Source organism: Struthio camelus, chromosome 4, assembly GCF_040807025.1.
Source record: "Struthio camelus isolate bStrCam1 chromosome 4, bStrCam1.hap1, whole genome shotgun sequence".
Lineage (NCBI taxonomy): Eukaryota > Metazoa > Chordata > Aves > Struthioniformes > Struthionidae > Struthio > Struthio camelus.
The window spans coordinates 84,150,029-84,176,726 of record NC_090945.1 but is presented as its reverse complement, the minus strand read 5'-3'; the positions used below and the strand labels follow the sequence as shown (position 1 = coordinate 84,176,726).

The following is a 26,698-nucleotide window of genomic DNA, read 5'->3' as shown; positions in this document are numbered from 1 at the left end:
GGAAGCAGCTCCCCAGGGAGCAGAGAGCCACTCTCCTCTCGGTAGGACAAGCCATGCTGGCAGTCCTGAAGAGGACTGTCTCAAGGACTGTTTGCTTAGCAGGTTATCTACACGGTTAATTTACCCCAGCTCTCATAAAACCATTTGAAGCCTTTTCTCACAATTGTAACCAAATGCTCCCTTTGGCAGCAAGCAAAGTGAAAAACAAACGTAAGCAGGGCTGGGGCGTGAGGGTAATGCAAGCAGGTTTTTCTCCTTGCAGGCATATGCCCAAGACACAATGCAGTGCCCTGTTATGGGATACACCCCTACACCTTTGGCCCCTAAGCTGCTTTGCAAAGCTCAGGTGAATGCAACAGTTTGCAAGAAAAGGTGTGAAAAGTCAGACTTGAAAGCTTTTAATGGGAGGGAAGAACACTTTCCTATGAAGATAGGGCCATTGCCCATCAGGTTTTGACAGGTGATGGAAGTCTTTCAGCTGATGGGAGCTGAGGAGGAGAAAGGTTTGGTGTCAGTCATGAGGTGCTGTAAGGAAAGCGTAAGAGGAGACCAGAAGTGGAGAAGCGGGGACAGGGGATTGCAAGGTCTGGGGCTGCAGACATCATGTAAAGACATGGATTTTTTTGTGCTGTCTGATTTTGGTCCCTGCGGCTTTTTCTTTCCAGGGAAGCACTTGAAATTTGCTGGAGAACGTGGTTTTATGGGGTGGAGATTCACCAAATGGGGACGACCTTTGCAGAACGTGATCATGGACAAAACGTGTGTGTTTGGCTCTGTGCTGCTCTTGGTGACCATTCCTGAACGCTGAATCCGGAGGTCCTGCAGCCTTTTACAGTGATCGTAGATACAAGCAAAATGTTCTTCCTTCAGGGCATGTCGCCTTTCTTGTCAACATGGCTGTTTATTTAGCAATCGCAGGGCAGCTCTCAGGGTTTTGCATCCCCACTATCTGTGGTCCTAATTACAGCTCTGCTGAGGTTTGTAGTCCCCTCTTCCTCCATCCCCACAGGTCACTGCACCTTCCAGGTGAAGAAATGCAAAATGGAGAAACAGTGAGGATTTGACACCCTGCTGTATGAGTCCAGGCTAGAGGGATTTTTTTTCTGCCTCAGGACTGTTAATCCAAGCTGTGCTCATTCACTTCCGCAGCCCTGTTTTCCAGCAATACACCAGTAAGACCTTGATATTCTGGGGTTAGGAAGCCTTCCAGATTAGCTGTCCCCAGGCAAAACAAGCACATGGTTAATGTGGTGTTAGCAGCGCACAGGAGAGGGTGAGGGGGACTTAAGGAGTTGATGTCCGTGCTTGGCTAATGCTGTTCCTCCAGGGTCCAGAAGGGATAGGAACATGACTGAGTTATAGAAATGTGCAGGGTTGCTAGAAGAGCCTCTTTGGGCAGGATTTGGACATATGTCCTGATTGTTGCATTTGCACCAGCCCTCCTGGTACTTTCCCATGCTCCCAGTCCATTTATGTGCAAAGGGGAAACGAGGAGGAAACTAGAGCTTTAGCAGATCTCTGCCTTGTTCTTTTTCCTTCCCTGCCCCAGAGCTTGGTGCTGTGTCATTTGTGCTGCCAGGCCCTCTAAAAAGGCAGGTGCCACTGGAGAGCGAAAGCCTTGTTGCGTACCATTCCCGGCTCTTTCATGCACACGTTGCTGCATGAGCAAGATGAGCCAGATGAAAGGCCTCCATCAAATCAAACCATTTGCAACCTCCGTATCCATTTCAAAGCATTACTTTCTTTTTGCAGAGGATCTGGAAGGAAGGGACACATGTTTAAAGCCCAAAACTGGTTCTGAAGTCCAACGCTGGGCAAGCAACAGGGTTTAATAAAAGTGAGCAGGCAGCCTGGAAACCCCTGAGAGCAGCATTTCCCTGCAAGCCAGGTCATTTATTTAGCAACTGAAAGACAGCTTCCCGAGGCACACAGCACGGGGGTAGAAACCAAAGAAGATTTGCTGAGGAGAGCTCAGAACCAGGCCCCGGCTTTGCCTTTCCTGCCCTCCCACCAGATCCTCGCCAGCCCATCAGGCACCACGAGAGCTTGCTAGAGCGTTTCACCCTCCCATTCACAAGGACGACATTCTTCATTCACCGCTTCAAAACCTCCGAGTTTCCCTTTTCACTGGGGCTCGGGTCAGCTGTCACACTATACTCCAAATATTTTCCTAGCTGGCGGAAAAAAAACCATATATCTTTGTCTAGCTCTATAGCCAACGTATACGAAATGATAAAGCCCCTGGCACATATCTTGTGAGAGGTAATTATAGGATTTGGAAGCTAATGTGATAATATTTTCTTTAGATGTGTGGTGCAGATGTAATTACTTCTCCAGAGATGCCAGCCGCAGATGATGCAAGATGCCCTTATGTAATCCACAGTTATTATGCATCCACGGAAATTTTTCCTCTCCTGCCCATCCCCTACTTTCCCTTCAACAACGTCTTTCTCTTTTCACCCTAAACCATCTATGGCTTATTCAGAAGGTGTCGTGAGGAGGCCACTAGGCCAACTAGAAAGAAAGCAGAAAGGCAGCTTCTTAGATAGGCCATTCCTGGGTTTCCCTACACGGCCTCATCAACAAGGGAGCAAAAGGAGTTAATGGCTTTTCTTCTGCTATGCTGGCTTCAGTGGGGCCGGGAAAAGGCTCCCATCTACTTTTCCGCCTGCCAGGCTGGAAGGGGGTCGCTTAGGAGCCAGGTCTCCCCCAGCCCCGGCATGTCCTGTCGCTCAGACGTCAGTGGATCCGCGCCAGCCATCTGCTCCATCCAGCACGTTGTGGAGCAGCACCTGTGCGGAGGGCCTGCTTCCCCTCCCCGGGCCGGCACCATCCCAGGGAGCCCGAGGAGGGTCCTGGGGACGCCAAGGTCATGCTCAAACTGCAAAACAGAGCCTAGTTGTCACTTTGGGGCCAAAGACCTGGTGAGAGGTGAATGCTTTGGCACAAAGCAGCTCACAGAGCTCTTCCAGGCGACCTACAACGTCACTTCTGCCAGGGCGAATTAGCAGCGTGCCTGCAGGTCTCCAGGCAAAAATGCTTTCAAACCAGAGTCATTTTTGCCTGTGGCTCTTTTCTGAGCTTTCAAAGGCTTTTGGTTTTTGTTGCTCCAAATTGTGTCTTTCCCACCGTCTTTCTGAGTTGGCTTCTCCTGTTACCGTCCAGGGAACAGATGCCTCAGGGATGTCGACTTTCTCCACCGCCAGCGCTGATCAAAGGGGATACAGTCCCCTGACATGGCCAGTAAGCCCTTCCTTGACTGCAAACTTTCAGGAGAAAAGCTGCAGCTTGCTAAACAGCTTGGAGGCATCGCACCGAGCCTGCAGCACAGATGATTGCTGTGACTCACAGAGCCTCCCACAGAGCACCCCTCTGCTCCTATCTTGTTCCCACTTGCCCCACCAAACCAGGGTCATTCCTTGCTGGGTTTAGTGATCAATATGTGGTAGAAGGGGTGGCTTCTAGCTCTGGGCCACCAATTTGGGTCGTAAAGCTGGGTCGTGAAGACTCATTTGCTCTACATGGCCTCTGTGGAAGTGCATGAATTGAGGAGGACCAGCCTGGGAATGGGGGCTACGCATAAGTGCCTGGTACCAGTGAGATGCTCCAGGTTTGCTGCTTAGTCCCCCATTACCTCTCCAGAAAGGTACATATGTCCTGTATCCTATCTACCCTGCACATCACAAGACCATAGAATAATTCAGGTTGAAAGGGACCCCAGGAGGTCTCCAGTCCAACCTCCTGCTCAAAGCAAGCCCAGCTATGAGGCCAGAGCTCGTTGCTCAGGGCTTTATCCATTCAAGTCTTGAAAGCCTCCAAGGATGAAGACTGCACACCCTCTCTGAGCAACCTGTTTCCCTGTTTGACCATCCTCATAAGGAATAAGCATCTCCTTATATCCAGTCTCCTTCTCCTGCCATGACTGCATGTGTGCATCTTTGAGCTGACCTAGCCAGCAGTCAGCAAGACCTTTGAGTGGACTTCCACTCAGAGAAGATATCTATATTACACACCAGCCCTCCTTTAGACAGCTAAATGGCTGTAGTTTAATCTGTGACCTGAAGAGGCCCAGAGTGCCTGCTGCTCATTCCTGTGACAGAGAAAACGGAGTCACAAATACACAGTCTTCCTTTAATAAACTGACTGATAGAGGAATGGCAGCAGCTCCCCTTGCAAGGCTGTTGCTGCTGCTCAGCCTCTACATGTGAGTGGGAAGACACAGGTGAAGGTCTTCATATAGGATGGCAAGAGACAAGGGATCTTCCAGTTACTAATCTTTTGCAAGTGTATTTGCAAGGTCTTCACAGGCATTACGAGCCCTTCCCAGCACTGCTGCTATAAAAGCCTCCAAATGCTTTTTTCTGGGACTGCCTTTCTAGCCATGCTATCATCTGCCTTCAAATTGCAACTGAAAATATCTCCTTCCCTTTGCTTGGAAATCTGGTTTCCCAAGGCAATGAGTTCTATGCCTTGTATGGTCTGTCTGTCATTCCTCCCTAGACCACTGGCTCTTACGGATGCCATCTCCAAAGAAGAATCTCACACTTTCTCAGTCATCACACTTGGGGGAAGCTTTCGGAAAGGAAACCTGGTAGCCCCCAGCTTGGCTCTGCCAGTTTCTGGCCTTGTCACCGTCGCCACCCGAGCAGCCTCTCCCGGGGTGTTTTGGTTGTTCAGCCAAGGTATGAAGAGACATCAGGGAAAAGGGACAAAACTCTCTGCCAACACACTTTTTTTTCAGCTCATAAGTTTTAGACAAAGACCTTGGCCAGCATTAACTTGCTTTGAGCTCCTAGGAGAGAAATAGGCTCTCTTCTCCCATGATGGAGGCTGTGTGCGGTTGTTTGCAGGGCCGGCAAATGAAACTCCATGCCACTGTTTTCTCTCGTTATCTGAAGGAAGGAAAGTGGCCACTTAATGTACATTTCTTCCCCTGTTGCCTAAGAGCAGTTGCGACTAGCCGGCACAGAACAAGAGTGCCATACGTTTAGGACTGGCTTTTACAGAGCATCACATGTTACTTCCATGCAGCTCAGACCTGACCTACATAGCACGGCCAAGCCACCATGTAGCAGCATCACAGCACAAATACTGGGCTTTCATTACCCACAGCTGGAGGAGCAAGTGCCTCCCCTGATTTACAGGAAGACCTGGGCAGTGCACCAGATTTGGGCTTGCCAGCACTACCGAGGCTTTGTCTGCCCTGTGTCGATACAGCACAGCCCGCTCAGGAAGAGACAGCTTATACCAGCAGGACTATTTCTGTCAGGATAGAAAACTATCTCTTTGGATGACATAAACCAGAGTCTTTTGGCTTGCTGCTGTCACCTCAGGCTGAGTGAGCAGATATTGTCACGGATTTGAGATGGAAAGTGCCCCCCTCTTAGAAACTGGCATGAAGGCAGCTTCGCAGTGCCAGCCCTTCCTTTGTACCAGAAGAAAGAAGTGATGTCCTTCAGGGCTGCCGTCCCCCACCGTGGCTCACAGAAGATCCTTCCACATCGCACCAGCGGGGTTCACAGACACACTTCTACGTGGTTATTAATGCGCCCCACATGGGCTCAATTTATTCCCCTTCACATGCAAGAACAAACTCTCTCATCATATAAACTTTTAGACCAGTATGATGGAGGGATCTTATCGTGCAAGTACTGGTGTAGGTGGACCTCCAGGTACAGACAGGGCCTGTATATCACATGAGCAGTCTCTTTAGGGTGAATGAACATTGAGTGCCCATGTGACATTCCTTTCCTCAGCCATAGAGTTTGCCCAGGTTGTGCAGATTGCTGTAAAAGTGATTATATCATCTTTGGTCCCATTAAGGCTGGCCCTCCAAGGATGGAGACCCCTCCATCTCTCTGGTGACCTGGTGTTGAGCCTCATGTGTTACACCCAGGATATTGTCCTTTGCTTCCTGCCTGTGGTAGCTATAACTCACCCACTGATCAAGCATTGACGTGGCCTCTCCTCTGTGCTAGGATCTCCAGACAAGATGCAGATGATCCACCAACAACCAGCCGTGGCTGGTATGGGGATCCTGGAGCAGAGGAGAAACCACAGAGCTGCTCATGTGCCCGGGAGTCCAGCTAGCTGGTTCTCTCCCAAGCTACAGCCACTGGCGACCAGAAAATATCTCACCTCGCCTTACCTCGTAACATGCAACCCCATGCTTTGGGCAGGCAACAAAGCTGATTAAATCTCTCCAGCACCAGTGCACAGGCACCAATCTCTGCCAGGGACTCCGCGAGCACACGCGATAACCAGGAGGCCCTTGTTTAGGAGGTTCAGGTTTTTCTGCTCCTCGGGTCTTTGACAATGACTTTTCCTGCAAATAAAGGAATCTGAGGGGGAAGGTCCTTGCTCACATCAGTGAGTTTTGCACTGAGCTTTTGCTGCCCAGAGCTTTAAAAGAAGACATCACGATGCGGGGAGCTGGATGACTTTGCTTCCATTCCCACCTCTACTCTGCCTTGCGGCATGCCCGAGCACATCAATGCTTTCTGCCCACCACTCCCAAGGGAATGTCTCGGGCCAGCAACATTCCTTCAGACCTCGCTGGAGCTGACATTTTTCTCCCTCTCTGTTCAGTGCAGAAAACGCTTAACCAGTTTTGCAGCTACAGTCCAGGGACCTCAAAGTGCTTTGAGATCTTGAAATTAAATGGCTGTAACACAAGTGAAGTCATTCTGCCATGGGAGCTGCTCAGAACATGGCACTTCTTTTAAGAAAAAGGAAAAAGAAAACAAAAGATTTGCAAAGATTTGGGGGACAAGGAGTTTGGTGTTTTGGTAGAGTTTATTTTTCTTTTCCTTGAGAGGAAGCAGGCTTTGGAAAGAAAGGCAATGTTTGCCTTTGTGAAAACTGAATTTTATTTTATCCAGGGAAGGAGGGGGCACTGAAAAAGAATCTATTTCACTGAAAAAAACGGAACATATCCAGAGAAGTCATTCTCAAACAGGAGTATTTTTCTGCAGAAGGGAAAAAAATGAGTAAGAGTCCCTGGGGTCCTGTTTGATAACAGTCAGTCCTCGGGATTTGTCGAATGGAGAAAGAGGATCTGCTTCTTTTCTTGTTTCTTTTTTTCCTTTCTTAAGCTACAGGTGCCCTTTTTGTTGTTTCTTCCACCCGAAGCAACAAACCCCTGTTACTTTAACCTGTTCTGCGCTGCTGAACACTTTGCAGCCTGAGGACTCATGCAGAAAGTCCACCGCCTCTTTGGCGTGGGCAGTCACATTAATGGCTCTGATTCCTCCAGCAGGGTGGTTCGGAGAGGGGCTGCTGCCCCAGCAGAGCGTGGGGACGGCAGGCTGGCATTGCAGCCGAGGGATGCTCGTGAGGAGAAAGGGGCAAGATTTAACAAGCTTTGTGAGACCTTTTAGGGATATTTTTGGCATCTAGGTGGGCGTTAAAGCCATCATCCCCCAGGCATGACGAGGTCAGTCCGTCATAGGGAAGGATTTCAAGCTGGGCTAGCCCATAACCCCCTAACGCAAGGGTGGAAGTTGCCCCGTTTGACAGGCTTTGTAAATTCTTAGTTCTCTTTAATTCTGAGTTCAGCCTTTAGCTCCCGACTCTTGGCCTGTTTCCCACTTCCTACCCTTGGCTCCATGTGTCCCCCGTCTCCAGACTTCAGCCCAAACCTATGGGCTGGACCGCTCACGTCCCACGTCGTTCTCCCTCGCAGCCCAAGAGCTGAACTGCTTAGCAGTGGTTCAGCCAAACTTTTCAGGCCTTCTCCACCCAGACAGCCCTTTTGCAAAAGGCTGTTGTTGCTTCTGGCTGGATGGATGCAGACCGAGGATAAAATATCTCCTGGAGCTTGGCCACCACTGCTTCTGGTGCCTCGTGGAGCCAGGAAGCCCAGCTGGCCCGAGCACAAAGAGCAGCTTAACAGGGGCTGAGCTGAGGATTACCATAACTTTCAATCTGTCTCAAAGCACCACATGGGTGAAAGAGCTCAGTGGACAGACAGGCTGCACGTCTCCTCAGATGGCAGCCGGCAGGTCGTGCAGACCTCCTGGTCTGCTGTGCCCTGAGCTCCCCGCCCGGCCAAGTGCCGTGCTGGACCAGTCCTGCCCCCTGTCAGTCCTGGGTTATACTAGTGTATCGTTTTGTTCCATGGAAATGATGCCCTTTAAGCGCCGAACAGCAACAAGCTCGGTTACTCGTGTTGTAGCGATGCGTAATTGCATGCAGACCTCTGTCTTTGCTGCATGTGTTTCAGCAGACGACCCTGTCTCACCCAAAGGGCCTCAGGGACCTGCCATCAGAGAAGCTCTGGCTAACATGCCACTTCCCAATCTGACCATTAGCTAAGTCGGGTCCCCAGGAGACGAGGCATGCATCCAAACGCATCTTGGAAAGAAAATCTCTTGCAAGTTGCATTGAAAACAATGATCTAGTGTAATTCAAACAGAGCAATTAACAACCGCTTCAGTGCAGAGCAGCCTCTGTTTATGTTTTCGCAGCAACATGAAAGCTGCTTTATGAATACCTTGGAGGGGACAGGGTAGCCCCGTAGCTGTCACTTTTTGATAGCTAGTGTCTCAGCTGCAGGAGTTCAATTCTATTACCATATCCTCCCGTGAAGGACATCTCATCCCAACCCCAAGCATCAGGTCTAGAATTCTTTGCTGAAAGCAGGGACCTGTTGCAGTTAAGTGCATCTTGACCAGAAGCAAATGGCAGAGGGGTTTTAACCAGAGCTTGCCAAATTTGGATCTAGCCGATCCCACTCTGATCCACAGTCAAACCCCCAGTCCTCCAACTGGAGAGTTTGCCCTGGCTGGGAAGGCTGATCTGAACTGGGGAGCACCACAGAAGTTCAGGTCTGGGTGCACAGTCTGACCACCCCCTCTCAAAAAGGGATAAAATCCCCCAAAAGAGATTAGACCACGCCTTGGTGGTTACGTCTCTTGGTGGCTGGGAAACACAAAGGCCCAGATGCAAGTGCACAGGGAGTCTCGGCACAGCTGACCACTGGTGCAGCACCCACTGCGAGTTGGGGGGGGGGTTCTGTTGTGTTGGCATTACAGTACTTCACCATGGCTCCTCTGACAGCTCTCAGAGGTAGTGCAGGGGCTCAGGTAGAGGCGTGCTCTGTGGGTGGAGAGGTTTATGTCTAAGGAACCAGAGACCTCGGTTAGAAATGAGAGTTCAGAGTTCAAAAGTTTGTGACTTTTGTTGGATAGCGAGGAGCATGTATTATCCTGGAATTCCCACTATCCTCCAAAGCCTCTTCCATCGCAATTTCTTCATCTGCAGGAAGCACAAAGATGTAACAAATCTCCCAAGGAGAGAATGAACGCATCCTTAAACAGCTGTACCGTCAGGAAACTGCCTCTCTCCTGTGTGAGCTGCTATGGCTGAGCCTGGAAGACATTGCGGTTTGAGCATCCAGGCGGTGCGAGGCTCCTTCACTTGGAGAGCTTTGCCAAATCTCCCCATCCTGCCCAGGGGCAGGCGGGCAGCGTTTGTGCCCTAATCAGACAGGCAGGAGGACTTGCACCTGGATCAGTCTCACCCCAGCTCCTCCCTTCCCAGCCACATCCCTTCCTGTAGGGAAAAGGAACCTGTTGCAGGCTTGGCTGTGCTGCTTGGATCTCTTCTCTCCTCCTCGTGGTTCTTGACCCGGAGGCAGGGATCAGCTCCAGTTATTGCAAGAGCTGTCCCTGGAGTAGAAAGTGCTTCTTATATGTGTAGCTATTTCCGAGGTATAAGCAATGCAGCCTGCTGTTGTGAGTATCTGTCTCTTCCAGCAACACATAAAATAGCCTCTGTTTCTTGAAAATCTTTGCTTCTGAAGCCAAAGGGCAAAATTAAGAGCTTGAGTCTCTATAAGAACCTATTTTTGTATAATTTACACCTTCCCCATGTGCCCTGGCAGTGTGTATTGCTCCAGTTTAAATGCAAGTGTAACTCATATCTGATTATTGTTAGCATTATTGTTATTTTACCGTTCTTGTTGCTACTAACGCGCTGGTGACGATGCTACGTTTGCATGGCCACAACGGGCGATTCCTTTGATACGCAGCCATCCTGCCAGTAAAAAATTTCACTTGAGCAAATAAGTCTAAATTAGCGGCAGCTTTGTGTAGCTTTATTTCCCTAGCTTGCAGTCTCCTCGTGACTGCAAATAACACAATATAAGTGCCGAGGCCGGTCCGTCCCTGAAGGGAAGCCTGACTGTTCTCCCGCTGCAGCGCCGGCAGCTGGGGAGGAAGGACTAGGATTCCTGGCCCATGCTGGAGTGCCAGGGCTCTGTGCTGGAAGACGTGGGGTTTGGCTCATGAGTGAACGCTGTGACCCGTGCAGTGCCCAGGAGCCGTCTGGGAGTCCTGGTGCGGTGTGGCACGGCCAGCCTTGGCCCGAGCCCCCTTCCTGAGGGCAATGGCCACTCCTGGGAGAGGATCTGCAGAGCGCAAGGTGAGGAGGAGATAGGAGAGGGAGTGTGAGCACGTTTTCCGAAGGCTGCAGCTCCCTGTTGGGTCCTGAATGAGCTCCTGAGGTCTCTTCCAGCCCAGCCCACTCCGTGAGTGTAGGATCTCCCAACAGGCTCACCCTACCATCTTCTTAACAGCAAGAAGGAGCCAGGGAAGGGATGGGGCCAGGCAAGCATGGAGCCTCCGTGGGGTTGCAGGCCAGCTTCTGCGATCCAGCTGGGATGTATAGGCTAATCCTACGAGAAAGTGCTCTTGCCAGACGTATCCCAAATGTGGGATTGCTGTCCTGAGCAGAAAGCAGGTTTTGAGGATAACATTTACACTGGGAGCAGAGGTGAGAAGCTCAGGTGGGATGATCAGCCTAAAATGTGAAGGGGTCTGCCAAGGGATGGGTGGAAGAACCCCAAATTATGGTAGAGGTACAGACATCCTGCAGCACTCTAGCACTGCATCCATCACATCCAGGGTCTGCAGCACGTGCCACGTCTTGCCAGCCATCCGGCCCCCCGCATCTGCTATGGGATATCTCCATAGCATCCCTGGCCATCCAAGTGCTGGGACACACCAGCATCTGCAGCGATCCCTCCAAAAAGGCACTGTTTTTACCCCAGGATGTTTTCAGTAGAGCCGGAACTGGCCCTAGGTTTACCTTATGGGATAAACACCAAAGAGGAAGAGCGTCCAGTGGCCTTTGCTGCTGGCTGGAGCAGGGGTGGTTCGTAACCCACTTGGCTCTCCTGTTGGTGCTGAATAACACACTCAAGAGGGAGCTCATCTGCATTCGTGGGGCCCTGTGAGAGCCCAGCGATGGGAAGGGTTCAGGTCAGTCTTCTGGGGCAATGTAAACATGGGGCCAGGACCGTGCTTTCTTCCACTGCAAGCTCAGGTACACGGAGGTTCACAGGATGAAGAGCTAGCTGTGCAGTCAACCAGGATTGCTTTCTTCTCTCAAAGCTGAGGCTGGGTGTCTCCCACCAGTGGGTTCCCTCTTTCTGATGCTCCCTCGCTCAACCTTCTCCATCTCTGGCCATCTTGAAGGGGGTCATAAGCATAAGGTCCTTTTCTTCTCACTTTTCTGCCTGGACTTGAGGCCCGTTTCCCCACTAGAAACTAAGTTGGTCTATGGACAGCAAAACTGGGGAGCGTGGTTTGCTCCAGATTTTAGCTACAAGGTTGAGTGTGGGTTCTCCGATGTCTCGTGAGAGCTTTTGCAGATGCTGGTCTGCTATCCACCTACCTGGAGCTCATGGAAACTTGCCAAACCCATTGAGCAAAATGGGCTGGAACCAGTCAGAATATTGCAAAGTGAAGGGAGAGCAGATGGACCACTTAATGCTAACTTGCTCATTTGCAATTACCCTGCTTGAAACCACTGGAGAAAATGACTCTCCCTTTCTATACATCACGTGCTAAGATCACCGCATGTAGGGGTATAGTAAAAGTGATGCCGGAATCAAATCCCATCATAGCTTCTCTTTTTTTCTTTTTTTTTTCCATTTGTGCATAACTTTCTCAGTTTGGGGTTGGAATGAGTCAGCTTGGTCTAGGCTTAATGTGGCATTTTTTCACTGTGTCGGCATAAAAAGAAAACGTGGCCTTTCCATATGTCAGACTCTGCCTCTTTTGTGAGCTTTGGGTGAGATTAAAAATACTAATTAAACCAAATCGCCCTGAAAAGAAAGCCTGAGGCTACTTCACAGTCAGCAGGCTGGACTTCTGCCCCCTGCCCCTCTCTTCGCAGCTAAGAGGGTCTCCCAGGCGCGAGGCCGTCCGGCTCCATCGCTGCCTTCGTGTTTCCTAGCAGTGCTTGCAAAGAAAGAGTTAAGGGCCCCACAGCGCAGGCTGCTGGTGCTCAATCAAGCAGAGCAAAGTGCGGCTGGAGCTAAGCAACAGGTGAATTGCTGTTTACACCAGGTAATTTTTTTTTTTTTTCCTTTTTCCTCCTGGGTACAAAGCAGGTGGAAAATGATCCCAGAGCCCCGCGAAGGGCAGGGAGAGCAGGGGAGAACGGTCCCCAGGTTGCCGAGGCAAATCCCCTGCGAGCTGGCCAGCCCGGGGTGCGTTGCCTTCCCCTGCTTCCCCCCGCTCGCTCGGCGTTAGAGGGGAAGGACTCCACGGCGGCGACGTGGGGTGGAAGGAGCTGGGTGGCTCCAGCGGAGCCAGAGCTGCCGTTTTCCCCCATAGACCTCTCCCAAATCCAGCCGGCGGCAGGGGCTCAGGATACCTCTATCGGGATGCACCGTGCCGGCCCCGATGGCCGAAGCGATGCAAAAGCCACCGCGGGAGCTTGCTCCAAGCTCTGCCATCCAGGGAGGAGCTAGCACATCCCGGGAAGGCCCTGCGCGCGGGGGAGTTGCTCTGCGCCCTTGAAATTCCTCCGGGAAAGTTAATGATAAATCACGGTCGGACTCGCAGCGCGGGAGCTTTGGGAGCCGGCGGAGACGGGCTCCTGCGGACAATGCGGGTCGGGGTCCCACCCGGCTCTCAGGTCAGTGCCCGATCGGCGGATCTCCCCTCCGCCCCGGCTTTCCTCCCCCGGGGGAGCGGGGGGACGCGCTCCGGTTGTGCCGCTGCAACGGAGGGTTGGGCAAGGTCCTGCGGTGGAGCTGAGCCCGGTGGCGCCGGGGTACGGCACGGGCCAGGCAGCAGGGAGGCTGCGCCCTGGCGCAGCTCCGGGTGCAACGGCTCAGTCCGGGAGGACAGGATCCGGCCGCGGCGTGGGCCTAAAGCGGGCATGGGGAGGACTGGGGGGCCAAGGCGTTGGGGACCGAGGAGCAGGGGAATTGCTCTGGGATCCCCTGGAATTTGGGATCCAGCGCCAGGGACCAGAAGAGGATGCCCAGGCAGATGCTGGGGGAGAGCCCCGTCGGCAGGTTGGTCCATCGGGAGATTTCCACGGGGAGATGCACCCGGGGCCAGGGTGCCCCTTTCCTCCTCCCTGCAATAAGCAGCTGTAGGACGGTAGCATTGGCTTAGCCGGAGGCAGTTGCCCCTTAGGCAAGGGGAAACTGAGGCACGGACACCTTGGCTGACTGCAAGCTGTCCAGCCTGCGGCGTGGAGCTTCCTAGACCCCCAGCCGTTGCAGCCGCCCCCGAGGCCGCTGTGTCGAACAGCGGCCCTGGACCCACGTGTCCTACCTCAGTAGCACAGTCCTCGTGGTTTTGGCCTGTGCCCCCCCAGAGCAGGGAATGGCCCCCGGGAACGTTCACAGTGCAGACGGAGGCAGCATCCTTGCTCTCTGCCGTGCCGTCCTGCAGCTCTACCAGTCCCCCGTCCCCTGTGGACACCCCACTTTGAAATACTGGCCGGAGGAGCCTGGGGAGGGCTGGGGATGGGGCGGGGGTCACGTGCACCCGCTGCTCCTGAAAAGCAAGCGAGGGCCCTGCCATCGTGCGGGATGAACTCTGCAGACGCCCCACCGATTGCTGCAGGTCTGCGAAACGCCCAAGGCTGGGGCATATGGTGTGTAGCCGCCTCCGTCGCGAATAGCAGCTTTGCTCCCGTGCCTCACCGTCTCGCCCTTTCCCCGGACCGAGCGAATTCAGGCAGCTTTCTTTGTGCTGCCAAAGCTGGCGTTTTCCAGGTGGTGTCAGAAGCCTCTACTACGCTAGCTAGTAGACAGCTCCGAGCACCCTCCGCGCACATCCGTGTGGCCACATCGGATTTGGGTTGGCAGCTTGGGGACTGAGCTGTGAAATACTCTTTTCCTGCTGGCAGCAGCTCGTGTTCTCCGCTCCCCACGGTGATGGGGACAGAGACGCGCTGTGCAATGGAAAAATCTCTGCTATCTGCCTTTAGGTAGACAGACCTAAAGGTCTGAGGTCCTTGTGGTCCCTGCATCTCCCTTCCTGAGGCTTTTAAGAGCCAGCCTCTTCCTGAGCCCGTTTCCTTGCAGTCCTGAAGGTACAAGGTGCCTGTGGCATGATGTGGAGCACAGTGGACTTGCACTGATAGGTGGGTCCATCCCTGCGCATGTCTTTTGTAACTGAGCCAGCAAAGACCTGCACTGAGTAGCCACCTTGGTGCATTTTTGCTCGAGCCTTCATGCTGGCACCTTCACCTCTTGTTGAACCCCTCCGCCCTGAGACAAGGAGGTTTGGTGGGATCCTGCTTGGGGCAGTCAGAGCAGTTCACTCTGGATTAATAATAGCAACACCCGGATTGATTTGTTATTGTCGATAACAGGCTTCCAGCCTAAGTCTCTGCTGAGCTCTCCAAGCCTTGTGCTCGCAGATGGACGCTCTGTGGCAGTGATGTGTGATGACAGAGCAGGTCAGGGCTCTGGCTTTGGAGCCGGATGTGAGTATGTTAGCTTCAGGCTTTTATTGAAAGTATTTTCCCATCTGCAAATGGGCCCCTGATCCCATAAGCTGGGCTGGGTGTAACGTTAGCCCCACTGCTCCCTTGTGTGCTCTCGGCTACAGAAATCAGTGTGTCAGACATGCCACCACCCAGGGCCAGCCAGGCATGCTGTCCAAGGGGAGCTTGTGGTGTTCATCATCTTCACCACCTTCACTTCTGAAGAGGAGCTCAGCTGTTGATCAGTGGCTTGCGCCAGGGGGAGAAACAAAGCACAGTGGAAGCAGATGGAGACTCTTGCATCGCTACTCCTGTGATAGATGCACAGTCCAGGTGTAGCACTGTCATCTCCTGATCTCTGATTCCCTTCTGGAGTGGGATCTGTAACCCTGCTCTACGGGAGAGGAAGCTAAGGGCCAGGGCAGGCTGCTGCGGCTCTGTCTGCCTGAGCCTGCAGACAGGGCCTCTAGGGTTACTCAGTGTCCAGATGAGGTCAGCTCTTCACTGGATTGCTCCGAGCAGCAGCAGGAGGGCGGAAATCCAGATAACACACGGCCGTGCGGTCATCATTAATGCTCTGCGCTTAAGCATGCTTGCGTTCAGTGCTTGCAGAAGCCCCCTCCGGAGCAACCCCCAATGGTACATTATGCTGCAGAGAAAAGGAACATAAGCAAGGGGAGCTGCCCATCCCAGGAGGATCCTTGGAGAGCAGGGAAGGACAGAGGACCACCAGAAGGCCCGATTTCACTCCCCAGCTGCAGAGCCAAGGCCAGGTCCTGGGGCAGACTGGCTCCACAGCGGAGGTTTCCGCCATGAAAGCATTGCTGTGATTTCCCCCTCCTGCTTCCTGGTGGCAGGGGATGGGGAGGGTTGGCTGCGGTGTGTGTACCTTAAACACAGCGACAAATGAAGGAGGAAGAACGATAGCAACTGGAGAGGATTAGCAGGGGGAAGGTGGAGCAGGCTGCGCTATTCAGGCTCTGGCGGGGGAGAACAATGGGGCCTTTATTGAGGAAGGGAGGTGGCGGGTTGGTGCGCTGGGGGGACAGGACGCTGCTGCAGTACACCGGGTGTCCCTTGGCTGGCTAGGGGACGTGGGACGCGACAGCTTGGGATACAGCTTGTCCCTTGGCCAGCTGGGAGCATGTGGGACATAGGAGGTGGGACATGGAACAGCATGTCCCTTGGCCAACGGGGTGGGGACATAGGACAAGGGAAGTGGGAGGTGGGGCAGGACAGTTTGGGGTACAGCATGTCCCTTGGCCAGCTGGGGGCCTATGGGACGTGGGAGGTGGGACACGGGATGGGACAGTTTGGGGTACAGCACGTCCCTTGGCTGCCTGGGGGAACGTGAGACATGGGAGATGGGATGTGGGATGGGAGGGTTTGGGATACAGCGTGTCCCTCGGCCAGCTGGGGGGATGTGGGATGGGAGGGTTTGGGATACAGCACGTCCCTCGGCCGGTTGGCGGGACATCTGCTGGTGAGGACTGTCCCAGTGCCAGGGAGGTCTCAGGCCAAGCACCGCTGCCCGCTCCGGGCCTCAGCTGAGGGACCGGTAGGAGGCAGGAGAAAGTCATTGTCCTGCAGGCTCTCCCTCCCCTGCACAACTCTCCTCAAGAGCCGTCTCGGTCTTTTCATCTCATCTCTTTTGTTTCAGGCTTATTATGTAAATAGCTGATGCAGCCCCCGTAATGAGAAAGTAGTTTCCCAGAATACAAAAGGCCGTAATTATCTCATTAGCAGGCGGAAAGGAAGAGGAAATGTTTCTGAGCCGTTTGCTTTTATTTCCCTCAGCAGCCGAAGCAAGTGCAACCCCTCAACAGTGACTCCCTGCCCTATCTCCTGCCACCCGCAGCAGGGGCTGTGTGTGGCATTGGCAAGAGAGAAAGGCAAACTGCAGTCCTCACATCTCACAAATAGCCACGTCCTTGGGGGCTGGCTAGTTTTTTTAATGGTCCCAGCGATACAGAGGGTGCTGGGGACCTCTGGGCAGACCCACAGCGCTCTCCAAGCTGCAGGATTTGGGAAGGATGTTGCTGGCGAACTTTGTTTTGATGATCCTTTGAGGTCAGGGAGGAACATGCTCTGATATAGTGATGCATGTAAATCTGAAAAACCTAGTAGCTGGCTCTGTCTGAGATGCAGTACCAGTCTGGAGAGTCATCCTGCAGCTCCTTGGATGCTGTTTCTAGCCGCAGAGGACTGTGTTGAAGTAACAACTTTGGTCCCTGCTGTCTTTAAGCACCTCCCAGAGAGTTTGAGCCTGCTGCTGTGTTTGCACCGCACTCCTGTGTCAGGGGCAGGAGGTGTCGTTGTGCACCCCTGGGAAGTTGGAGGGCTCGTAGAGGAACCGGGCATTCCCCGTGCTCCCAAATAAGATGTTTTCCACAGGAATCCAGGACAGGGACTGTGACATGGAGCTTCAGAACGGATTTCTGTGGTAAAAGCTTTTTCTTAGTTGTCTTGTAAAACAGAGCACCTCTAGGACTGTGGTTCTGCTTTCCTGCAAGCTCTGGGGTGGGTTCTGGTGTAATTGAGATGCATCTTTCTGCTGGTGTGCATTACTGAAACATGATGCAATAGGAAATGACCGTAGGGCACGCAAAGGTTGCCCTCATGAGAATGCTCCCAGGATTTCTTTGGTGGTGTTTTGCTTTCTGAATTGATGCCTTACTTGCTACTGGCTAAATGCTCTCTGGCAGAGCTACAAAGTGCTCTCCAAAGCATCCCTGTCTGTAGTGAGGCTCTGGTCCTTGCTGAGGTGTCCAAACCTCAGCAGGAGGGGGTTTGCTCCTGCCCAGTCTCTCCTTTCCCCTCACCTGATCTTGACCCCTGTGGTCCTGCTGCCTTACATGCACTGGCTGGATGCTCAGAGGAACTGACTGAAGGCCACTGGCCCAGCAGCAAGCCGCCTGTTTTTCCTGGGCTGACTTTTTGCCAGACTTGTGAGTTGAATCGGCTCAGGGAGAGACGGCAAGCACCAGAGGCAGTGCAAGCAACAGCAAGGGTGTGCAGCCTGGAGAAAGGAAAGGGAGAGACAGGGAAGGATCCTCCTCCCCGGGGTTAGGAAGATATTCAATCCGCTCACCCCATCTCATAAAATCACTCCCTTGGCCGCAGCAGGCCTATTAAGAGTCCCACTGAACCCTATGGGAGTCTCTTCATTGCAGCCCTCTCGCGACAGCCTTTGCTGCCCTCATTTCTCCACCCCAGTGGGATCCCTCATCCAGCAGCGACACAGTGTAAAGCTGGCTGCAGGCAACGGTTTCCACAACGCTCAGCAGGATTTACCTGGGACACAGGGGAAAATGCAGGGCTTTCTCAGACCACAGGCTCTTTGGGTGAGAAACCAGCTTTGCACTTGTTTGTGTGTGCTAAGCCAGCAGCAGAGACTAAGGGCCACCTAGCTCCTAATCAACACCTCCATGCAAGCCCTGGGCAGAGATGCAGGGCTGCTGAGAGGCACTGATGCACCTCACTGGAGCTGGCCTTAGAAAAGTCAGCTGTTCTGATACATTACCAAAAGCGAATACCTCATGCCCTGAGCAGGACTGGTGCATTCAGTACGTGCCATCGCTCTGCTTGCAAGAGTCAGGACTGGTTTGCCTCTATAAAAGCCTCCTTAAAATGTAAGTGGGATTTTCCCCACCTTGGATGTGTGTTACAGCACAGATTTGCACCGCCACGGTCCAAAAAAGCCCTTGCACCAAGCACTCGGATGCCCCCCTAGAGCTTGTCCATCTCTCTGCAGCACAGCAGCAAATGTAAAGCCTTTGCACGGATGGACGTAGGATGTGCAGACAGGCAGCTAGCAGAGCGCGTAGGCAGATTGAAACTCTACTGCAAAAGAGCTGTCTCAGGGTGACTACAAAGACAGCACACTCCTTGATCCTACACCCTGCCTTCCCAAGTTTGCTTCTTGGCCCTGAATGGGAAGAGAAATGGAAGGAAAAAAAAAAAAAAAACTTCTGTAGCTTCCAGTCACAAAGCTCCCATTTGCTTCAGCAGGGATAAATAGGAAGAGAGAGCTCCGTGTCCCTGGGAGCCAGCTGAAGTTGTTCATCTGACACGGTCTGGCTTCTGGCTGTGGAAAAAGATTGTGGCTGAAAACCGGGAGATTTGCGTGTTTTTGCAGACAGGTTCAAGTCTAGCAGGGGCGTGCTTTTGTGCGGTATTTCAGCAGTGGAAGAAAACCTGGCAATTGCCAAGTCAGGATGTCAGAGGGGGGAAAAAAGGAGTTGGAGAAGGTGCAGAAAAGAGTCACAAGAATTACATGAGGGCTGGAAAAAATGTCTGTGAGTGAAAGCCTGGAAAAGCTCATTCTATTCCTCTACTCAAAATGAGGCAACTTGAGAAGGGTGTAGAGGAGGTAATGCACTGGGGCCAGGTCCGAGGACAGAGGTGGACTCCTTGCCTCTGGAATCAACCTTTCTGGTGATGCTCTTGGCCAGGTTTAGACCCAGCACAGTCATAAGGAGGTGATGTGTGATCGCCCATGATACGCAGGAGGCAAAGCAGTAGCAGAATGGTCTTTTTGGTATCATCACCAGACACAGTTACTCACGCAGGAGCAGTAGGTCTGGGCCATATTAGCAAGAGGGCAGCCAGCAAGTCGAGGCAAGTGATTCCTCCCCTCTATTCAGTGCGCTTGTGAGACAACATCTGGAGCCCGCATCCGGTTTTGGGCTCCAGCACATCTGGTTTTTGGGCTCCGGTGCAAGAGAGAGACTGTCATCCTGCAGCGAGCTCAGTGGAGGCCACCTGGGTGGCTGGGGCACGTTGTGTACAAGGAGGGGCTGAAAGCTGGGCTCACTCAGCCTGGAGAAGAGGAGGTGAAGGGGGATGTGATTGCTGCCTGCAACTATCTAATGGGGAGGAGGGATAACAGGAAAAACGCATCAAGACCCGTCTCGGAGGTGCACAGTGATACAAACAGGGCAAGCCAGCACATTTTGCAGGGCAAGCTGGGAACGTTACAAAGTAAGGCAGGTCCACCAGACCTTCTCCAGTGCTGCAGTGGGCTGCCCCCATGCCCTTGCCCACCGTCCCCCGTGACATGGGGACATGTAGCGCGATGGAACCGGGAGCAGGAGGTGCGCTCTCATCTCACCATCACTTCTGGAGCTGCTGCCTGGTCTCCAAGTTGGCCCAAGCAATGACACCCACCTCAGAGGTGCAGCTAGCTTTGCTAAGACCCAGACTCAGACACCTTCCAAGGATATATTGGCCCAGTCTGATTTCAGGTCACGGGCTTCAGTGGTGTTTCTTCTCCACTGCTTGTTAACGCTTCTCTAGAGAAAGGTGACTTTGCTCCCTGTGGAGTCTGCTGTCTTCTCGCTACTAAACCCTTACCAGCCTTCCCTTCCCTGTGCATACGTCTTTGTACAAGAAGCTGAAATGATCACAGCTGTTTTTCTTTCATCCCTTTGACACCATTTCTAACCTGCTCCATCACCCCAGGATGTGGTCTTTTTTTTCCTCCAGCCATACCACCTCTCTGATGCTGGTGCCACCAAACCGGAGAGCCAACAGAGCCCTAAACACAGCGCAGGGGTAGGCCCTGCAAAAGTGCATATTTTCCTCGTGTTACTAATTGCATGCTCATTAAAACTGAAGCAAACAAAGCTGACTGTACAAGGTCAGGCAAATACCTGTTACAGCAATTGGTAGTGGGGAGGGAGGATTTTTGACCTTCAGACGCCTTTGCTCCCTGTCCTGTGGGGACCACATGCCTTGGATGGTGAATGTGCCAATGCATTGCATTGCTTTCGGGCTGTTCGTTAGAGCTCTCTCTGCCTGAGACCAGTGATTGATTTCCTTTTCGCATGGCACAGTGCCTAGGTATGTCTCCCAAAGGCCTTTGTTACTAGAGTGTTAACAATTAACCTACTCAGGCAGAAATAGAGCCAGGCCTTCATAATCGGGGCTTAGTTAACTATTCAGCTGCTTATCTGAAGGCAATTTTTCTTCCGTCTAACTGGGAGGTATTTATTAAATCATTTGGATAAAGCAAGTGTGAAGGCACAGGAGTTATTTTATGGATTATTATATTTACAACAGCACCTAGCAGTCCCCCAGAATTGCAGGCAATGAAGAAAACTCTGGTGAGAGGTAGCTGTGAAGGGCTTACCCATCACAGCTGGGGAAGAGGAAATATTGCTGCCTTTTGGAGACGGGCAGGTCATGCGACAGGGAGGTGGTTGTGGAGCTGCATGAGCCCCCAGTAGTGTCTGGCCATACCCAGGCTTGTCGCTTTGAGTGCTGTCGCCTGAAATCCCTGTAACCCCAGCTGGCTGTACTGGTCGGTGTATTGATGAGACACAGGCACAACCCACGTCACTAGACACCTTTTATAGGTAACGTGCTTTTGTGAAGATGTGTGCTGGGAAGCCTGCTTTGCCTGTGATCCAGACAAAGAAACTCTTTTCAGCTTTAATAACACACAAATACTCGGAAATGGGAAATTAGATCAGTGTTTGTTCTGGAAAGGTTCCCTTCTTCTCCTTTGTGTCTGGAGAAAGTCCCTTTATTTGGGTTTTTGTTGTAAACTGGTTTTCAGGAACTTGAGGGAGGGCAGAGCTAGGTAAGGGCGGAGTTTTGGCTTTCAGAGGCAGCTGCTGTTTTGACAGATATCAGTCAGGAGCAATATGGGTAGAGCTGGTCCTCCATGGGGAGGGACATGATGTCTTCCTAAGGACCCTCCAAGCCCACAGTCAGGATGAAAAGTCAGGCAGTCCTGGTGTCTCCCAATTACAGCATTGCAGATGGGCTATAACATCCAGAAAGATAAAACATCTGGAAAGCGTGCAAGCCAATAGGTTGCTGAAACCTCCAGCTCTTGCTTTGGTTTTCCATTTGTCTGTGGTGCCTCCACACCACCACGGGGTAGGAGAGCCCCCTTTCGCCCCACTGTCAAGGGGCAGGAGTCTCTTCTGAGCCCAATCACATTGGAGTTGACTTTCCTTTCCTTCTTTGTTTAAAGAAAGGGCTTGGGAGTGAAAGGCTGCTGGGCATCTGCCCTCCTTGGTAAATGTGAGCTGCTTTGGCTTCCCCCAGTCTCCAGAAAAGACAGTGCAGAGGCAGGAGGATTTCTCAATGCTGGAGAAGGGGAGGATATTGTGTGATGGGGAGAGGTAGGAGGCCACATCTCAGCTTCTCTGGTCTTCCTCCATAGCAGGATGAGGTGGCACTTGGGGCTGGACTTAGCCTCCAGGCCTGATTTTCTCTGGACGGGCAATAAGCCAAAGTGAATCACAAACACACACCCCTCCCTGAAAGCCTCAGTTTCCCCATGACAGGATGACGTTACTCATTGCTGGCTAGAATATAGAATATCTTGTAGCACTAACCGCATGGCCTCCCTGCAATGAGTCCACCTCCACCCCAAGGTGGACCGCCCACCTGTGGCCCCTCCATACCCTCAGAGCCCTGTTGAGCACAATGCCAGGACGTACCCAGCTCCCTCGCCCTCCTCGTCCATCCTCCCTCTCCTTTCCTTGGGGCTGACCCAGCAGCCCTAAAAGAGCTGCTCTGTAGGAGCAAGGCACGGAGGGATCATGCAAAATACCTTTTCTTTCTGCTACCCTGGCCACAAGAGCCTGTTCTCTCTTTGGTGATGCCCTTTCCATAGCCGCTGTGCCGCCCCCCCAGGCAGGTTGCTCTGCCCTATCAGCCATCAGCACTATGCTGGCATCACTCATTGCCCTGGCTGGAGTGATGCAGATGACACCTCCTGGCAATAAGAGATGACCTCCAGGCTCAGGAGAGCAGCTATGCTGCTTCACCTTCACCAGGACAGCTGGAGCAGCTCCAAGCCGCCCAGGTGGGAAATATCCCACCCCCGAGGCTGCCTCATAGCCCCTTCCACCAGCTCCAAGCCTCCCTAACACTGCGATGGCTGTGTGCACCTCGCCAGGGGTCAGAAGGCTGGGAGGAGGCGGATGGGGGAGTCACATGTGGATTCCTGCGATGCTTTCCTCCTGACGCTCGCCCTCACCGCAGCGCTGCTGCTTTCCAGCCCCGGCCGATGACAGCTTCAGTATTTGCATTAAATAGATTTACAACTGGGAAGTCAGATTTACCCCCAGATCTGCAGCCCCAGCATTAAAGCAGCACATGTGTGTCAGGGCAGGTTGAAATATGGCCATAATATCCTAGAGCAGCACTCATAAAGGCCAGGACAAGCGATGGCAAGGCTCTGACCCCTCTGCAAACCACAGTAGATGGGCTTTAGCACCGTTGGAAAGCCAACCCTGGCCAGCACTGCCTGATGATCTGTCGTCTTAATTTGCTAATATGGTTTAAGAAAAGATGTGTCCTTGGAGACCAGACACAACCCATATTATAAGGCAGCGTTACAAGTGTTGGAGTGCAGAGCAGTGATTTTCCAGTATCGCGATCCCTGCGCATTTTGAGCAGCAGGACAGATGTCTGAATTGTTTACTACCTCATCTTGTGAGTCCCACACTTTAATTAGGCTGGTTGTGTTTAATGAGGCTTCCCACAAGAGCATTGCACTGTAAGCGAATGAAATCTGAGGGTGCCGAATTGTGGCTACTCATAAATTTTGTGGCTGTTACTGCACTGTGCATGAAGGTCCTTGCAGCTGAGCGCAGCGAAGGAGCTTGGTCCCTCTGCCAGTATGAGGAAGAAAATCTCTCTGGGCCCTCACAGCAACACATCCCCAAGTGTGTCCTGGCAGGGGTCAGCAGTACACGTGTGCGACCTCCAACTCCTTGACCCCACATTTTGGAGAAGTTGTCAACCTTCACAATTCCTAACCCTCACCCACATAGCCAAAAAACTACCTATCAGCTCATTAATTTTGCTGTCTAATAGGTCTCAGTGGACCACTTACCATCCATTTGCAGATCATCAGCAACCTAGAGATCGCTATTTAGAGGGTAACAGCCTTTCAGTCTAAAAACATATAGGCCTTTTCTGTTGACACCTCTTAGCAGGGACGAGCAGTCTCTGCCACAGCCAACCTCAGGTTTATTAAAAAGCCTTTACCTTTCTAAAGCTTCACTTCTGTAGCAAATATTTATAATGAAGACTAATGTTCCCTCTGCGGTGATTAACAACAAAGTGCATGGGGGGGGGGTCTCAGGGAGAGAAAGGAGAAATCAGGTATTGAGGCATTGATCCACAACCCAAACTGAAGTTTCTCACTCAGCGTCTTTGTTTCTTTTATACAGAATCACCTGTGAACTAAATTTTGGTTAGTGTTCCCTTGGGCAGGAGGTAGTTATGAGATTTAAGGAGGAAAAATGTCCCAGGGAAGTTTTTATCAGGTATTCCTCCAAACCTGGAAAGAGCCTACAAAATCAAGAGCTGTTATTCTTGAAAAATGGCCCTATTTGGCAGCTATACTGTCAAGGATATGCTGGCGCTTCTGGAATCTCTTTAAAAACATATTTGAAATGCTTGTCCGTATGCTCTGGTTATCAGCTTCCAGGTTTACAGTCAACATAAGCTAATAAACAGTTTTTTCAGAATATTTTCTTGGAAGTTTCCCAATTAAAAGAAAAAAACATATGCGAAAAGATCCATTTTCAGGAACCGTCCCTGCAACTTTGATCCCACACCAGCAGAAAGCAGCTGAAGCACCTGCTTTCAGGTCACTGACATTAAACAGAAACGTCGGCTGAACCTCCGGGGGGGCTTGGGACACGTCCCCAGGCAGAGCTGTCCACGATGCACCAACCGGGAACCTGGGGGTCCTAGAGTGCAGATAAAGGCTGCGGTACTCCGTCAGTGAAGACCACTGATGTCCATGACAGGAGAATTCATGGGGCTGGGAAGGTACCTTCCTGCAAGGTGGCCTGGAGGCCATTTCTGTGACTCTGCCCCAGGCTGTAGCTCTCACCCGACTAAGGACATTTGTCTTGTCTAGCTCACACTGCATGCTGTTGTTGGCCTTTTTCTGAAGGAGGATCAAATTCTCCGGTTACCTCATCCTGCCCTCAGAAAGTCAGTGTAAATGTGTAAATGTCACTGTGGAATTTACCGAGCTGAGGAAAAGGTAAACTGGATTTCTTCTTTGCCAGCTGAGCGGAGCCAGGCAGGACTGTACATGGGGGTGAATGCTGCCAGAGCCTTTCCTCTGTCCAAAGCTGAGATCTCCCAGCGCATCCCTTCCTGGCAGTTGGCGTCCTGTAAAAGAGACACAGCCTATAAAAGTCCCAAAGTCACTAAAAGGCAGGTTATTCCTAAAAACACAGCTAATTAGCAAAACAAAAAATCTTCCCTTGACTAATAAAATCTTCAGACACCATGGGTTGAGTTTGTCTTCAGACGGGCGGTCTCCATCCCTTCGCACTGCTCTTTGGCTCAATAATCCAAGTGAGTGTCCTTGTGCCAAGCATGCAGCTAGATTTACCTCTGGGTGTTGTGTGCCCGTGAACTATGTCGTTGTCCTTTGGAGAGTGCCACTAAGGTGTAAATAGGTCATGATACATTAAGTCCTGTTCAATGCATTGGAAGATATGTCCAAACATTGCAGTTGGTATAGTCCTCACTCAGCACACCAAATGTCCGGTGATCACGCTCTCATTGGGTGAGTGACCGTACTCAGATGTTTGTCTCCCCTAGTGGAGGTTTTGTTGCGTATTACTGATAAAAATGTGTATGTTTTGATCCTGGTGGGTCCCTATGCTGCATTGTGAGGTGCACTGAGCACTTGTGTGATTTTCATTTTCTGCTCAGCCTTTGGGCCGTAATCAGTGAGCAACATGGAGACATCTCTGCTGGGGGACAGAGGTGCAGCCTACCCGGAAGAGCATCAGCAGTGACTACCAAATGTCTACCCAATGCTCATTACTTGAATATTACCTACCGGTGGTTCACTGGTGCAAGTCCCATGGGGAAACTCCTTCCCCAGACTATGGGACTTGGCAGAGCACCAGCTGGTTTGCTTTCTGGCTGGGTGACGCACAGGCAAGGCGGCAACAGCAGTTGGCAGTCACTGTTTCTTGGCATGCACTTTGTGTCTGCTCCCTTCATTTGGGTAGAGAAGAGATAACAGGGCTGGGATCTCCTCACAGCTGGAGAGCTGTCAGGCTCTGCATGGTGCACTGATGTGGTGCTTAATTGCATGCAGTGTGCAGGGGAGGCTGGTCACTCTCCAATACCTAACCCGCTTTGTACGCAGTGGGGCATTGGGGGTACTAGCCAGCCCTGCTGTCTCTTGCAGCAGTCTCCCTGATCACAGTGTTGGAGGGATGCAAAGGGCTGGTCAGGGGACAGTGAGAGACCAGTGCCGACTGCATTTTGGGAGCCCATTTAGAGTGGAGAAGGTTTACACCTCCACACATGTCCATCTCTCCCTTGCAGCTGCCTCATTCCCAGTTATCCCATGCTGGGACACATCTGGCATTAAGTGTCTCAAAGCATGGAGGCTCCTTCTCAGTACAGCTGCGGCTGTCTGCTTTCACTCCATCCCACCTGCATCCCATCTTCCTGGCACCAGAGCATGTCCTTAAATCACTTTTTTCCCTCCATGACCACCTCCATACCCTGCTTCGCCCCAGAGGAGCTCTGCAGCTTGCTATAGGTAACAGCTCAATGGCCTCTCCCTTCAGCATAGCAGTTTGCAGCGTGAGTCCACCCGCCCCACAACATTTAGGCCACATCTGAGTTAGGGCATCCTTGTAACAGATTAGGATGCTGGAAAGGGGAGGCAGCTACAGGCAGTGTGCTTGGCAGATGTCTCCAGAAATGCAATTTAATAAAAGCAAAGTCAAGCAGCACAGACCCTGTTTTTAATCTTTTTTTTCCTCCATTCCATTATTAGTGCAAACAGGAAGACCCCAGGAGATATCATATTGGAGCCAAGCTCGAGGCCTAAGCTAGCTCTCCAAGGAAATTAAAGCAGCTATTCTGCTTTCCTTGGGAGAGGGTCGACTTCATAATCCCATCTCAAGGAAAACCCCACAGAGATGCCCTCCCATGT

General features: G+C 52.0%; 1 protein-coding gene across 6 annotated transcripts in view; it reads left to right on the top strand.

Annotated features, from left to right (window-relative positions):
- LZTS3 (leucine zipper tumor suppressor family member 3) overlaps positions 1–26,698 on the top strand; it is a 62,891-nt gene that overhangs the window by 20,401 nt on the left and 15,792 nt on the right. For 2 of the 6 annotated variants that reach the window (XR_011141150.1, XM_068943794.1), the window contains exon 1: positions 12,658–12,930. The exons of 2 other annotated variants lie outside the window; for them this stretch is intronic. The gene's annotated coding sequence lies outside the window, so the exon portion shown is untranslated. Of the gene's footprint in view, positions 1–12,305; positions 12,357–12,657; positions 12,931–24,998; positions 25,090–26,698 lie in introns of those variants that run through there. 2 more of the 6 variants (XM_009681834.2, XM_009681835.2) reach the window with 2 other exon arrangements.